We start from the raw sequence: 14,555 nt of genomic DNA on the forward strand, positions 1-14,555 counted from the left end.
ACAAATCTACAAATAAATGATAAATTTACAAATATTTTTTTAATAAATTACTAATAAAAATAATGTTTATAAGCAACTTATAGGCAGTCATTGGCCTGATTTGAGATAAACTAGGATCGCATGCTTCCTTCCAAACCCATTGCTGTGTTGTAAGATCCAATTTACTCAAGTTGAGACTAGCATGCAGCTTGTACTATTCCTTGTTCATTTGTTTACAGTCATTAGCATATTTTAGCTCATCAATTGAATCCATGAAAAGATTAATTTTGAGAGGTCCGGTCTGCTATACTACCAGCAGACACCACCATTAATGGATGTCATTAATACATTACTTGTGTATTGTAGCCAAAGGTTGATTCTGTATTATGTTAAAGGTAAAATGTCAAAAGCGTATTCTGTTCATACAAATATTAATTCTGTGATACTAGTAACAAAAGTATGAGCAGCTTTTTTTATAATTACTGTAATGAAGTTTATCTGAAGTAGTTATAAGTTGTTTATTATCTATTGATTCATCCTTATTAAATTCATAAATATTGCATTTTATAATGATTGTGAATGAGTTATAATACCCTGGTTTAAAAAAGGTGTATTTTTAACCAGCATATAAAGCTAAGGTATAAAGATTTAACAATGGATATTTAAAAAAAAGTTAGATAGTTTTAATTTGGGTCATAAATCTATAGGAATGATAATAAATCAAATATTTTTTTTTTATTTTTCATAAATATCACTTTAGCATATCTTAAAAGTGTAAGGAATTAATCAGCAGGAAAAAAAACTGAAACTTTCACTGTAGTTCTTTCTTTTTCTATTCAAGACAGCAATATGCAGCTTTTTTAAATTCAATTGTGATTATATGAACATTCTATCTGCCTCATGTTACCACGCAGTACTCCTATTGTACTACTTGAGCTTTCTACGTCTTCTAATATTGACATAAAAATATATTACATGCAGATTTAATTATAAATAGTTATTCTTTCATTGATGTTTATTTGTTATTTTTTTTATTCTGAAACTCAATAGACAAGTTATTTTCTTATATTAAACAAAGTATTCTCTTAATAAAAATGGCAGAATTGTCAGTTTCTGTCTAGACTTTTCTAAATCTATAGCATTTTCTTAGATATAATTGTAATGTTCTCTTTACCGTAATTAACAGTATAATCTGTTTTATCAATGACTAGAACAGTGTCAGTAATCTGAATTATATTATAGACCAAATGTAAGTAGTTATCCCTCGTGTATAATTTTACTGTTTCATTTTTAGCACTTAATTTATATTGTTAATTTAATATTGCGTTGAAGTCTTTAGCAGCTTTTACTTTTTAAGATTTCTTAAATAAATGTTTTGAACATAAACCTGATTAGCAGCTAGTTAACTGGAAATGGTTTTTATAATATAATTATTTTGTTTCTCTACTTTATTGTTAATGTATTTTAAGTCCCAGTTTAACGGTATTCAGGTGTAAAATGATTTTGTTAAAACTTATCAATAAGAATGCTGTATCAAGCAACATGAGTCGAACAAAAATTTCTTTATAACTATATTTAGCTTATGTCATGATTAATAGAATTTACTTTTTCTGATAGATGTATTGCCATGCATATGAACATTGATAAAAAAGCAGATGTTAACGGAAATTATATGTATTATAAATGATTTTGGAATTTTGTGTGCTAATATACATATTACATACAACTTATTGTTTACAAACATTTTTATCAAAATGTCATTTGCTTATTTTGTAATGTTTCTGCAACTTGCAGATCATTAGCAATAATTAAATAACTACGATACCACGGAACATTTAAAATTTTTGGACTTCATCAACACTATTGGATGCAACATTCAGTGCCCAAGTATTTTTTTATTATGAATAAGGAAATTAATAATGTGATTTATTGCATATCCTGCTAATTAAAACACAATTTTCTTACTGAATTGCTTTTTTATTATGACCAATACAAGGATTGCACAAAACATGTAGCATTTTACAATAAGAAAGTAGCTCATTTTTTACTTCATGTCTGCAAGGTAATTTTTCCACATAACTCAACCACAACATTTATTTACCAACAATGTTTACACCCATTTCACAAGTATTTGTACTCCCTACTCCCTCGATATGTACATTCACTACTTATCCAGTCATAAGTGTAGTGACCATTTCTTTTAGTTCTTTGTCCCTCTTGAAGCATTTCCCCCCCTTTAGTTTTATGAAAATAAAATTTTTCATCAAAGAACATTTCTTCATATTCCATAGAGTTTTTAATTTTATTTTTTGTGTTTAAAAGGCACAGAAACAACACAAAAAGCTTTTAAAGTGGTGAAACTTTAGAATTTTTATCGTAATTCTAGCCTAATTGTTTGATGTTTAAAGATGAGTAACAGTGATGTGGAACTTACTGTTTATAATTGTAAAGAATAAAGGCCCAAGAAATGTATTGTGCAGGTAGTGTGATAATTAAATTATTATTCTTGATAGGAAAAGTATTCCCTCCTTAATTGAAGATTCATGTTAAGTAACTATTTAGTAAGGTTGAATTACAACATATTTGTTAGAATGTTTATTAATTTCTCAATCTTTACATCTGTGTAATGCAAAAATATGTTTCATTGGGCACAGGATGTAAAAAAAGAGAGCTTGTCGTGAGTAACAAGATAACAGACTAACAGTCTAGATGCTGTTAGTATGTTTCTCAGGACGTTGTAGAAGTAACTACGGTATAAAAATTTGTTGATTGTGTTTTGAAGAACTGAAAGTACCCAATTTTTAGTTCAGAAGAGGTTACTGTGGTAATTTACAAAGTACTTGCTACTGTTACTTTAATAAAGTTTAAAACTTGAAGGTTTTCTTTGGTAGCAGCATATATGCTAGGTTTCAGGCTATTTATGCATCATCCTGTGCTGAATATCGCTAAGAAAGTATAGATGTAATAAAATTGTTTGGTTATAAGTTGGCTCGACTGTAATTACGTTCTTTTGTTGTAACACTCTTATTTTCTTTTCTTTTTTTTTCATTAATCTACTTATTCTGGCTAAAAGTAATCAATCAAGCAGACAAATACAACAAACTGATGTTATAGTGTGTAAATTTGAGAAAATTCTATATTTTCATCTTTAACATAGAGTAATATATATTCTGCACATAATCTATAATAAAATTTGTACATTTTGAACAAAAAAATCTATTCATATCATATTTTATTATTGTTTTACACAATTTATTTTTAATTGGGTCATCTGATTTCAGCAAGCAATATAATTGTCTTTTTTTACTCCAAATAAGATTAACCGTAAAAACTTTTTTGACATATTTTTGAATTCCTGTAACTTTAATAAGGGAGATTTACATTAAATATGTGGTGAATTTTTTTTTCTAAATCCTTGTTTGATCCTTATGTAAAAATTGTGCAATGAAACATTCCTCAAATTATTATAACTTTTCTTCTTCAGTAGAAAGTGATAAAACATTAACAATGAATAAAGGCTTTAAGGATTATGGATTCTTAAGAAATTCTTATAAACATTTAAATTATTGTTATCTTACTATATCAATCTATTATGAAAATTAAGAACTGCATCTGAGATTTATTGGAAAATTTTCATAAGGTTTTATGATAAGAAGAGTATGATAAATAGATAACATTCTATTAATTTGCTTAAAGCAGCTAATTATAATTTAATATTAAAATGAGAATATTAGTAAACACAATAACTTTCATGTAGTACAATTTTATCATTTTGGAAAATACAAAGTTCAATAGAGAAAAAACTGTATTGAGTGATTTTTTGCCTTTTTTTTGTAGTTGAATAACGTAAAAATTATCAGGGGAAGATCATCATAAAGGAAAATTTAGTTAATGAAAGAATATAATATTACAAGCAAATCCAACTACATTTCCACTGTTTTCAAATATAAATTATTTTGAATTCAAATCTTTTGATGTTTGTGAAGTTATAGAAATCTATAATTAGAGAGAAGTTTTAGAAATCGATTTATTGATACTATGAAATTGATTTATTCATAGTATATATGATTCAGATCCAGCATTACGCTTCTTTCAGTGCTTTTTTTTTTAAAGGGAAATTGCCCATTAGCATTATATAACATCGAACAAAAGAATTATGTATTTTGGTTCAAATAGTATATTTATTTGTTTAAGAATATATTTATGTACTGAATTATTCACCAAATCAATTATTAGATATACTTGTAAAGAACCTGAAAGGTCATACAAATTTATGGTGAGCTCAGCCAGTATGACTAACCTTGGACACCTCAACAACAACAAAAATCAGTACCTTATAGATGTTAATTTTAATGCATTATAAAAAAAAAAATTAACTATTTATCTTGTTAAAAGTTTTATGAAATTCCACAGAAAGTTATATAAAAATATTTTTGCTTAATTACTATGTATTGGATAGTTAGCCTTCAAAATTGAACTTTGCTAATTTTCTGTATAAATTTAAATATTTTCCCAAATATTTGTATGTTTTCTAAAATGTAGTCAATACAGAACATTAAGTATGTATGATGAACAAAACTGTTCATATTAAAATATACACAAAATAAGTCATGTTCTAAGGAATAATATTATATATATAAGTAGACATCAAGTAAAGTAAAAGGAATTTGGAAGTAACTGGTTTGTCCTTAACCTAGTATTCCCTCCTATACTTCTATACTAAAATCTACTTATATATTAATAAAATATCATCAGTAAGTTTCCTTCATTAGGCAGCTTTTTAGCTGAAACTACCTAGTATAATTTGTGCACATCAAGATGTAAATTTTAATCAAGATCTAGTCTACTTAATTTGCAAGACCAAAAGGATCCTTTTCAATAATAATTGGTGACTGTCAAACTGTGCAACCCATCAAGAAATACCTACACTGTACAATGATGTGGTGGCTCATACCTTAAAATGTCTGTTGTAAAGAAAGGTTGAATATGAAGTATTGATGTAAATGAACTGTTCCTTCAGAAAGCCAAAATGTTATTAATTGAAGGCTAAATTAATGAGCTTTTAAAACTAGAGGAAAATCACTGTGATTAGGTGGGTCTAGACCAACACAGCCATTGCATAAATGTTAATAGACATTTCATTCTCCAAACACAGTTTGAATCTGTATGAGAAACTTCCTTAATATAACCTCCTGCTCATTCTCATACTTTTAAATTAAAGACTTCAGTCTTTATTCATCACTATCATATTTATCACTTCAATACTCAGAACAAGATTAGGGCATAGGTGTTGAATTTAAAATAGCTTTGGCATTAACAACACAATGTGCTAGTAAATACTGTATGATCACTATTATCTTCTGTCCCCTTTGAATTTTCCAATTTTACAGCTTGAAACTTCACTAACAAATCTACTGGGAGACCAATTTCCATACAATGCTTGCCTGAAATTATCAAGTCCTAAATAAATTGGTGCATTCAGGTTGCGCATTGACTCTCTGCAGATGTTAAAGCATCTGTTTTGATCCTACTTATAAGCTTGTATCATGGCTGCAGATGGAACACCATTCTTTCAGAAATTCCTTTCAGATCACCTTCAGGCTGACTGAAAATCCATATTTTATAAATAAATAAAAATATTGTGACAGCTTCTAGTAAAATAGATTTATTAGTTCAAAATTGTTGAATCAACTGGTAAAAATTGCAGACACAAGAAATGATAATAAAAAGATGAAAATACTCTTTCACTTAATTTCAACATTTTGATCCAAAATGGAGGTGCCTTAAAGTAGATTGTAATTTTTGTGTATATAATAGAAAATTGTTCAAAGAAAATCACAGAATTTAAAGAGAGAAAAAACTCTTATGTTGTTCAAGTGTAATTATTTGAGTCTTAGTGTACTCTTAAAACTTTTGATTTATTAGGTCTGATCTGCCCATTCCATACATCAGCTCCAGATTGGACTTTCTTACATCTGTCAAACAGATGGATGTAAAAATATGAAACGGTCATCAGACTGGTTATTCAACAGGTTCTTCATTCTTAGTTCTACTTGTGTAAATTCAGTATTCATCTAACTAAAGTCTATAAAAACTCTAGAGAATGGGGTTGAAGATAAGAAAAAGATCAGTACAGAGGATAACTATAAAGATCAATTTACTTACAAATGAACAGAAAAATTAGACAAAAACTTCATCCAAAGGATTGATTGAATTCTTAAAAGATCAGCTATATTATGCAAGATGGCAGCAACATTGGAAAATTTGGATTTTGTACTAAACGGCTCAAATATAATGAAACAAAATTGTCTTTCTATCCCAAGATATTATAGTGTCACCTGGAATGTAGCTCAAAATCATGTATCTCCAGAATTGCATTGCATAAAAGTATTCAACAGCAGTGTAAATATGTAAGCCACATTGCTTATAATCTAGGATCACATATTATACATTATTTTATAAATTTACCATATATGTATAACTAATTATTCTGTTAATTTTTTTACTAAGAATTCTATTCTGTATTTGGGAGACTCGAATTTTTTAACACAAGTACTTCAAGCTATGCGAGTTAGATATGGGAATTTTGCAATGAATCCAATATCTCCTTGTTGAAAAATTCACTTTTTACTACTAACATTTCAGAAATTTTTTTTTTTTTTATGTAGTTGTTTCTACAGCTTACACGGTTTCAATTTAAGTTATTTACTCAGTAATCAGTCCCGCATATCGCAAATTTTTGAAGTATTTGGGGTTTAACTACATTTAATATATAGCCAATGAAAAGCCTACTGTAAAGGAAGTTTTTCTACATGCTTTCAGCCCATTTTTTTTTTAAGACTTTGAGATTGAGTTTTTTTTTCATTAATATCATAACCTCATCTTGCTGTGAAGTATACAAATAGCAGAAAGTAAAAGTTTTAAGTGAATTATGACAATCTCAACACAAGATATTTATACAACATTAATCTAAATTCTCATGAACCTATTGATTTAGTATCCTAACTTAGTCCTCCAGAATGAGGAATTCTGGAGACCAGAATTTTTCATTTTTGCATTTTAATTATATAAAAAAATAAAAATTAAATTAATATAAAATTCGTAGTTTAACGGGAATTACTGCTGAGGTAAAACAGCCTAACACATTCCGTAGAAAATATTTCATTCTTCCATTTTATAGTAAAGAAGTTTTTTTTAAACTAGTGATTTTAATGCTGTACTATTTTATGTATAAACATTTGAGTACAGATTTGTTTGTTTATGATTTACTTGAATGCAAAAATTCCACTGTTATTGTGTGCATATATGTCTATCATCTGTAATATATGTTATTGATATATTCATCTGTCATCTACTTAAAAAATAATATTATTGTAGAGATTATTACTATGAAATTAGTTAATTACTTAATCCAATTGTGATAGACAATAGTTTCCCATTTATCAGTTTATTTTACAAATGTTAGTGAAACATTATGTATTGTTTTTCTTTTTTACTACAGGAATGTTTTTAAAGTCATGGGAGTTGTATTGTCTGCTAAAATGCATTGTTTTATTTATTAATTACACTGTAATTTACTTTAAAGCGTAAATGAATTCTATAAGTTAAAAATGGGCATCAAACGTTTGATATTTGTCAGTCTAACCCAGTCTGGTTCTGTTTTGCATGTTTTTTTCAGAGGCACTGATGCGAGCTGTTGAATGCCTGGCAGTGCCTCTGTTGTCGATTCGAACAAATATTGATTGCTATCTCTCTCTATCATTGCTCAATCACATTGAATTGCTCCTCCCGGTGCACTGGCCTGACACGTGATCAAACTAGTGTGCAATTTGTGAATGTACTCTCGTAGTGTGTATATGAACGATCTAGTGTAGCCTGTGAAAAGGAACAACTGTACCATACCTGTTCTTCCTTCTACGGGACGATTGTTTACTCATTTGCCCCAGACATGGATCTCATCCCACAGGTAACTATGAGCATCTTTTTTTATTACAGGATTTATTACTTTAATTGTAATTTTAACAATTTCCATTCTTGTGTTTTTTTATAATATAGTAAATTGCAAGCTATGTTCATTTTATGTTTGCATTATTTGCTAACCTTGATAAAATGTGGTGTTTTAGTGTATAGTAATATTGTAAATTAAATAATTTTTTATTATTATGCAGTCTAAATTACAATTAGTTTTTGTATACATAAGTTTACAATAATAATCAAATTTTTTTATATATTATACCATTTTTTTTACATTTACTGTTGTGAGAGGTTGAACAGTTGGTAGATTTCAAAGGCAGATTAATATGAGTACTAATAAACACATGATGTAGATCACCCATTTCTATTTTAATTTAACACTAGGTATAATTTTACCTCATTTAGAAAGGTGTTTGATAAGCCGCAACTAACAATCCTAAATTCAATTCTGATTTTTAATTCACATATATGATATCAACTGTGTCATGATAATCATAAAGTGAAAAAATCATATAACCCACATAGATATGAATAACCTTGATAATCATTTTAACCAATTCAAAAGTAATTTATTTAAAAACAATACAAAATAAAGGTAATTCAGTTTTCTTCCAAGTTCTAGAGTAAAATTATCATTTTAAAAACAATTTAATTTAGCAATTTGAAATTATAAATTTTTAATAGATCTGTAAAGATAATTCTTTATAGTTGTTGGTGTATATACTACATACAGTATGTTATTATTTAAATAACATTATTGTTTAGTAAATTGCACATTGTAGTTTAGCTAATATTTGATTAATTTTTTTTGTTAGTACTAATCATAGGCTTCTTTTCAGTGTAATATCCAAGATTATTTAGACTCCTGCCATAGAGTAGCACAAGTTTTTCTGTACAATTTGTAGAAAAACAACCATCCAATATTTAACTTTGACTTGTGCAGTTCTTTTCATTCTAATGATTATCATCATTATGAAAGGCCTTTTGCTACAGAATCAAATACATGGAATTAACAAGACACCAGATGGTGAACAGTGGAGAATGTTCTTACATCCTCCATTTAAATTGTTTTAGTAGGCTTTTGTGGCATCGCCATCCATTAGCATAATGCTTTTTATTAGTTTCCCTGATCGTCTTTTCAGTAATTCTTTTTAGCCTCTTCAGTATTTTCATGTATGCCGCTTTGATAACACTTTCCTTAGAGTTTTTCTACATGCACTATACCTCAGTTAAACTGAAGAAAAGGAAAACATTGCTTTTTGTACTGATGATAATATAACCAGCTTCATCTCAATACTCAATATATACATGATGTTGATTCGTTACTCTTCCATTCAACATATTCAGTTCTACCACAATAACATCCATGTGGATGCATTTTAGTGCTAATGTGTTGCTATAACTGTTCAGCATGCAGTGTGTTTAAATGTCCTTTCATTAAATAAGGTTATAATTCATGAATTAAAAAGTATTTAAAGCTTTGAAGATTAAAAAATCCCTCTAATCTTTTATGTTATTCTATATGAATTATATTTTACATTCTAAACAACAAAACTAAAAGTTACGTCAATTGTATTAATTTAACATTCTTACTGTGTATATATTGTAAAATATGCCATTTTTAAACTATTTGAAATATTGACGCAATTTTCTTTTTAACCTTTTCCCATCACAATGATCCGCCCTTGATTAGCGTCCCACGAAAATATGTTGGTATCTGATTGCCTCCCTTTATAGTCTTATGCTACCCTCTTGTGAAAAAATTTCAAAAAATTACAGTATATTAAAGAGATTTAACAGATTCTGACAAAAAAAAAACGTTACGATTGGATATTTTTTATGCCTGTAACAACAAAAAAATTGAAACTGTACAAAAATTACGATTATTTAATTTCAGAATTTTTTGTGCATTTCTACCGCGTTTTTTATTAGCGAAATTTTTTTTTTCTTTGTGTTTATGAAACATAGTTTGCTGATTTTAAAAATAATACTTTCAAGCAAATCGGTTGAAAATTGGACAAAATATGATGAAAAACCCGTGTCATAAATCACAGATTAGTAACATATGTTAGTATAAGTGAAAGTAGATTCAGAAAAGTAAAAATCCCCACCACTGTAAAAGGTATTCAGATTGACAAAAAACAATTTTTACTGTATACTGTTATTCATTATGAATCTTTATGTGTTACATGTTTACCAATATCATTTGTCAGAAAAGATATTTATAGACCTCAAGTAAAAGTGATGTATGTATTTATCCTTTTTTTTTTAAAGTGACCACAAATTCCTTTTTTTTGTGTGCTGTATATCATAATTTATTATGTGTTTCAATACCTCAATATGTTGCTACTAAGATAAGCTATTTTTGTAAATAATAAATAAATCCATAATCATCATTGCAATTATAATGCACAAGTCACACACACAGCACATTTCTGAGAAAAAAATGGTCATATTCTTTCTAGTCTAAATAAAACATTTTACATCATATAAATGTTGTTCAAATTGTGTAATAAAACCTTTGTGAATATGAAACAAAATAGCAGACTTAGATGCCATATAAAATGATTCTGTAACAGCATTTTAAAACTGACCTGTACATAACCAGTTCCAAGGCTAAATGATCTGAAAAGGTTAAAGTATATTTGCAATGTCTAATTGTTTATATTTTGTAAAAAGAAGTTTTCAAATGATTCATAAAGAATTTTTTATTACAAAATGGGTGTTTCATGGTAGAAGAATTGGTTGATCTACACTTGTTATTTACAATGTTAATTATTGATTTAATGTGTTTATAGATGAAACAGGTAATTTAATTAATTGTTATTGGTAAAACAACAAGTACAGTTAATATTTCAGGTGTATTTGTGTAAATAAGTGAAAAAAATCTTTACAATTGTACAGGGTTGTCAATTTAGAGATCAAGTGTTGTTTGATTCAAAAACCATGGTACATGAAGATAAGCATTGATTTCATCAATTAAAGCACCTTAAAGTAGAAAGTGTTTATTGATAATAAAACACGTTATTAACTGTTATTCTGCTATTAATATTTCCAGATGCAATTTACAAGTTAACTTCATACATGAATTATGGCTTGTCAAATTTCTCATTGCTAACTAAATAAAATGTATAAAAAGTAAACAAACCTCGAATCAAGAAAAGTTAGAAAGTAATCTACAAATGGTTTTTTAATTTTTTGACAGTTTTTTAACGTGTACATTCAAATTTTACTGGTAATGTTATGAGGTATTCCTTATCAGTTTAAAACTTTATTATTATTATTATTATTATTATTCCATTATCTTGTGTAATAATTATTCCATTATGAAAGCTCTGCAGTTTGTTCAGAAAATCTACATTCACTAAAATTACATAAAATTAAATAATTATATTATAATTTTTTGATTTTTTTTTTAATTCTAATTATTTTATATCCATTTTAGTAGCATTTATAATAATTTCCTAATTAAAAGTTTTTTTATGGGGTCCCTTAAAATATGTAGTTAGCTTCTAACAGACTGTCCAAACCAGCATATCCATAAACTCTGATGCAGCCGAACTTGCAAACTCAGACAATTTTGAAAGATTTTATTCTACTATTTCTACAAAGAAACACATTTATCTCTGGCAGATATTCTGTTTCACCTTTTCTGATGAAGTGAAATTTTAAAGAAAAATTTTTATATTTGCCTTTAACTTCTTTTTTTTTAAATGTAGTAATAAAATTACTTTTCATCTTACAGGAGTTTTTGTGTAGTGTTTTCATGAAAACACTACACCAAAAATATATGGTATTTTTTTTTTAGATTTGTTATCTATTAACACATGTGACATGGCTTGGCCCATAAGTACACCAAAGACTCACTTTTGTTCGTCATTTTTATAGACCATTGTGTTTTATTACGTTGAATGTTCGAGAGTCATGCTAGTGTAATGGTGATCTGAAGAACTTAATACAGTGTTAGTAATTGTGGTTAAAATGTTATTTTAAATGTTACAAATAAAAGTTTTCAATAGGAAGGTTTTTTTAAGATAATCATACTTAGTTGGAGAATCATCATAAGTTATGAATTTTTAATGCACAACAATTTTCAGAAATAAAATAAATAAGGCTTTTGTGACCTTATGAAGTAATAGATAATCAAACTGTATACAAAACAGATTAATAAGAATGTATAACCTAATTTCAGCTTTAAAAATAAATAAATAAAATATCTTAAAATCAGAACATAGAAACAAATTCTTATGGTAAAAAATTATGATTTTTTTTATATTTAAAAAAAAACATTAACTGCAGATGAATAAAACTGCAGTGAACTAAATGCTATTGCACTTAAAATCCAACAAGAAAACAGAATTCTTGAGCTATGCATTTTTGTATACCTCATTGAATATGATTAACAGAGATAGGTTTATCAGAACACTGGACACTGCATTTAAAACAAGCATCACTTTTAATATTTGAATCTGCAAATGTTTTTTTAAAAGTTCTTTCAGCATCGTCTGTGCTGAAAAACTTATCCAGATGATTTTTCTGCACAGTAGACCATCAAGTTGTAGTGTCTGTATTTGATATTAGCTTCTAATTACAACACAGAAATATTTTCATGATTTTAAGTTTTCCCTTGGCTGGAGTATGATGCCAGCTCTACACATAGACTGCTCTTTTTTTTATTGCTTGTGATGCTATTATTTTTTTGTTTTGTTTTTATTTAATTCGACCACTTTACAATTATTTTATAAGTTTGATCAATACTTTTTGAAAATTCTGCAACTTTTCCAAAATAAATAATTAAATTAGATATATTTTGTGGGAAAACATTTACCAATTTTATTTTTTATTATATTAATGTAATTTCAATAGAAAGCACTGTTGAAAAATTAGTCTTGCTAAGAAGCTACCATACATTTAATAAATTACCATACTGCCTATATAGAGTGTATCACAATGTTCTCCCAGGACTTTCATAACCTGTTCTACTCGTGAAAATAATGGAAAAAATTAATTTGAACATATGTCGCTAAAATGCATTGTTTGGAAATTATTGCTAGTAAACTTTTTTTGCTCAGATTTCTGCTATCCCGATGAAATAAGGTCATAATGAAATTTTTAGGACATTAATTAAGGGACAGAAGTAGTGATTTCTTATGGCTTTTGACCTGAATATAGAATAAAATAGGTTCCCTAACTGTATCTACAGAAAGTTTTGAGAAATCTAGTGTGAAAAATCAATGAATTAGGGTAAAAAACTCTGTTTTTTTATATTTGACTTCAGTGACTGTTAAATAGATAAACACATTGAAACTTTTAAACAAAGTTTAAGAATAGAGAATATATTCTGGACAAAATGTTCTAAGAAATTGAATAAAACAAAGAAAAGTTAGAAAAATTTGTATTTTATTTAGAAAATTTTTTAATTCTTTGTTGTGAAAAATTTGTAAAAACAAAATTTACTGTTTGTAAAACTGCTGTAAAAAAGTTAAAATAAAAACTGGAGATTACACAACAATTGTTAAATAAAAATTATTATTTCAATGTTAGCAATAAAATAACAGTTGATCAACAACACGTAATACTGTATTAGTGTTTAAATCATTCCGTAAGGTACTTTAAGTACATCGGTTACTGTGACCTGAACTATTGTTAGCAAAGGTTTTCTCTTTGAATTTATTTTTTGAACATGATTAGTTTGCCATTGAAATAAAACTGTACTTATTTACAACATAGGAATATGCTGACACAGTATTCATTTTGGGTGTGTAATGGTAATGCTAATGCTAAAACTGCTGCAATAGAATGTGAAATATGTTTTTCAATTCATAAAACAATTAGCATTGATATTATTAGCCAAGTAAAAAAATAATCATTGGGAAACAAGGTTCACTACTTAGTATTCTTACCAGCTTACAAGCAGTGTGTCCAACATGATGCTGTTATTGATGGAATTATAATGGCGGGCTCATTTTTTAACATTTATTACAAACTGGTACGTAAAATGCACTTTGGTTTAGTGTACTGTTTCTAAATAAAATTCAAATTTTTCAAACCTCTTTATTTTATTTAACTTATACTATTTTTTTCAGAATAAAATTCTCCAAATGTTTTATGTATCATTACCCATTTAACAAATTTATTGTACGTCAGACATAAAAATGTTTTTTTTTTGCCCCAGTTTATTGGTTTTCACCCCAGATTTCTCAAAAAAAAAAATAATAATAAACTGCAGATATGGTTCTGGTACCTATTTTATTTTATTTTTAATAAATTGTGATTGTTAAACAGATGTATCACAAAGTTTTCCTAGGACTTTCATAAACTATTCTACTTGTAAAAATAATGTTAAAAGTTCACATAAACAACTGTCCTAAACTGCTTTGTTTGCGAAATACAGCTAGTGAAAGATTTTGCTCAGATTTCAGTTACCATGGTGAAATGAGGTCATATTGAAATTTTTAGGATGTTAATTACCGTAGTGGGGGGGGGGGGGATTAATGATTTCTTATGGTTTTTGACTTGAAAAATCAAATAAAATAGGTACCAGAACCATATCTTTTTTTTTTAGGTCAAAAACAATAAGAAATCATTAATTCTCCCCCTCA

General features: G+C 27.4%; 1 protein-coding gene across 2 annotated transcripts in view; it reads left to right on the forward strand.

The window, feature by feature from the left end:
- The window catches only part of LOC142326005 (uncharacterized), a 72,941-nt gene that overhangs the window by 48,641 nt on the left and 9,745 nt on the right, over positions 1–14,555 (forward strand). The gene's annotated exons all lie outside the window — the stretch shown is intronic.

The sequence above is a fragment of the Lycorma delicatula genome, chromosome 6 (assembly GCF_047948215.1).
Source record: "Lycorma delicatula isolate Av1 chromosome 6, ASM4794821v1, whole genome shotgun sequence".
NCBI classification, from domain to species: domain Eukaryota; kingdom Metazoa; phylum Arthropoda; class Insecta; order Hemiptera; family Fulgoridae; genus Lycorma; species Lycorma delicatula.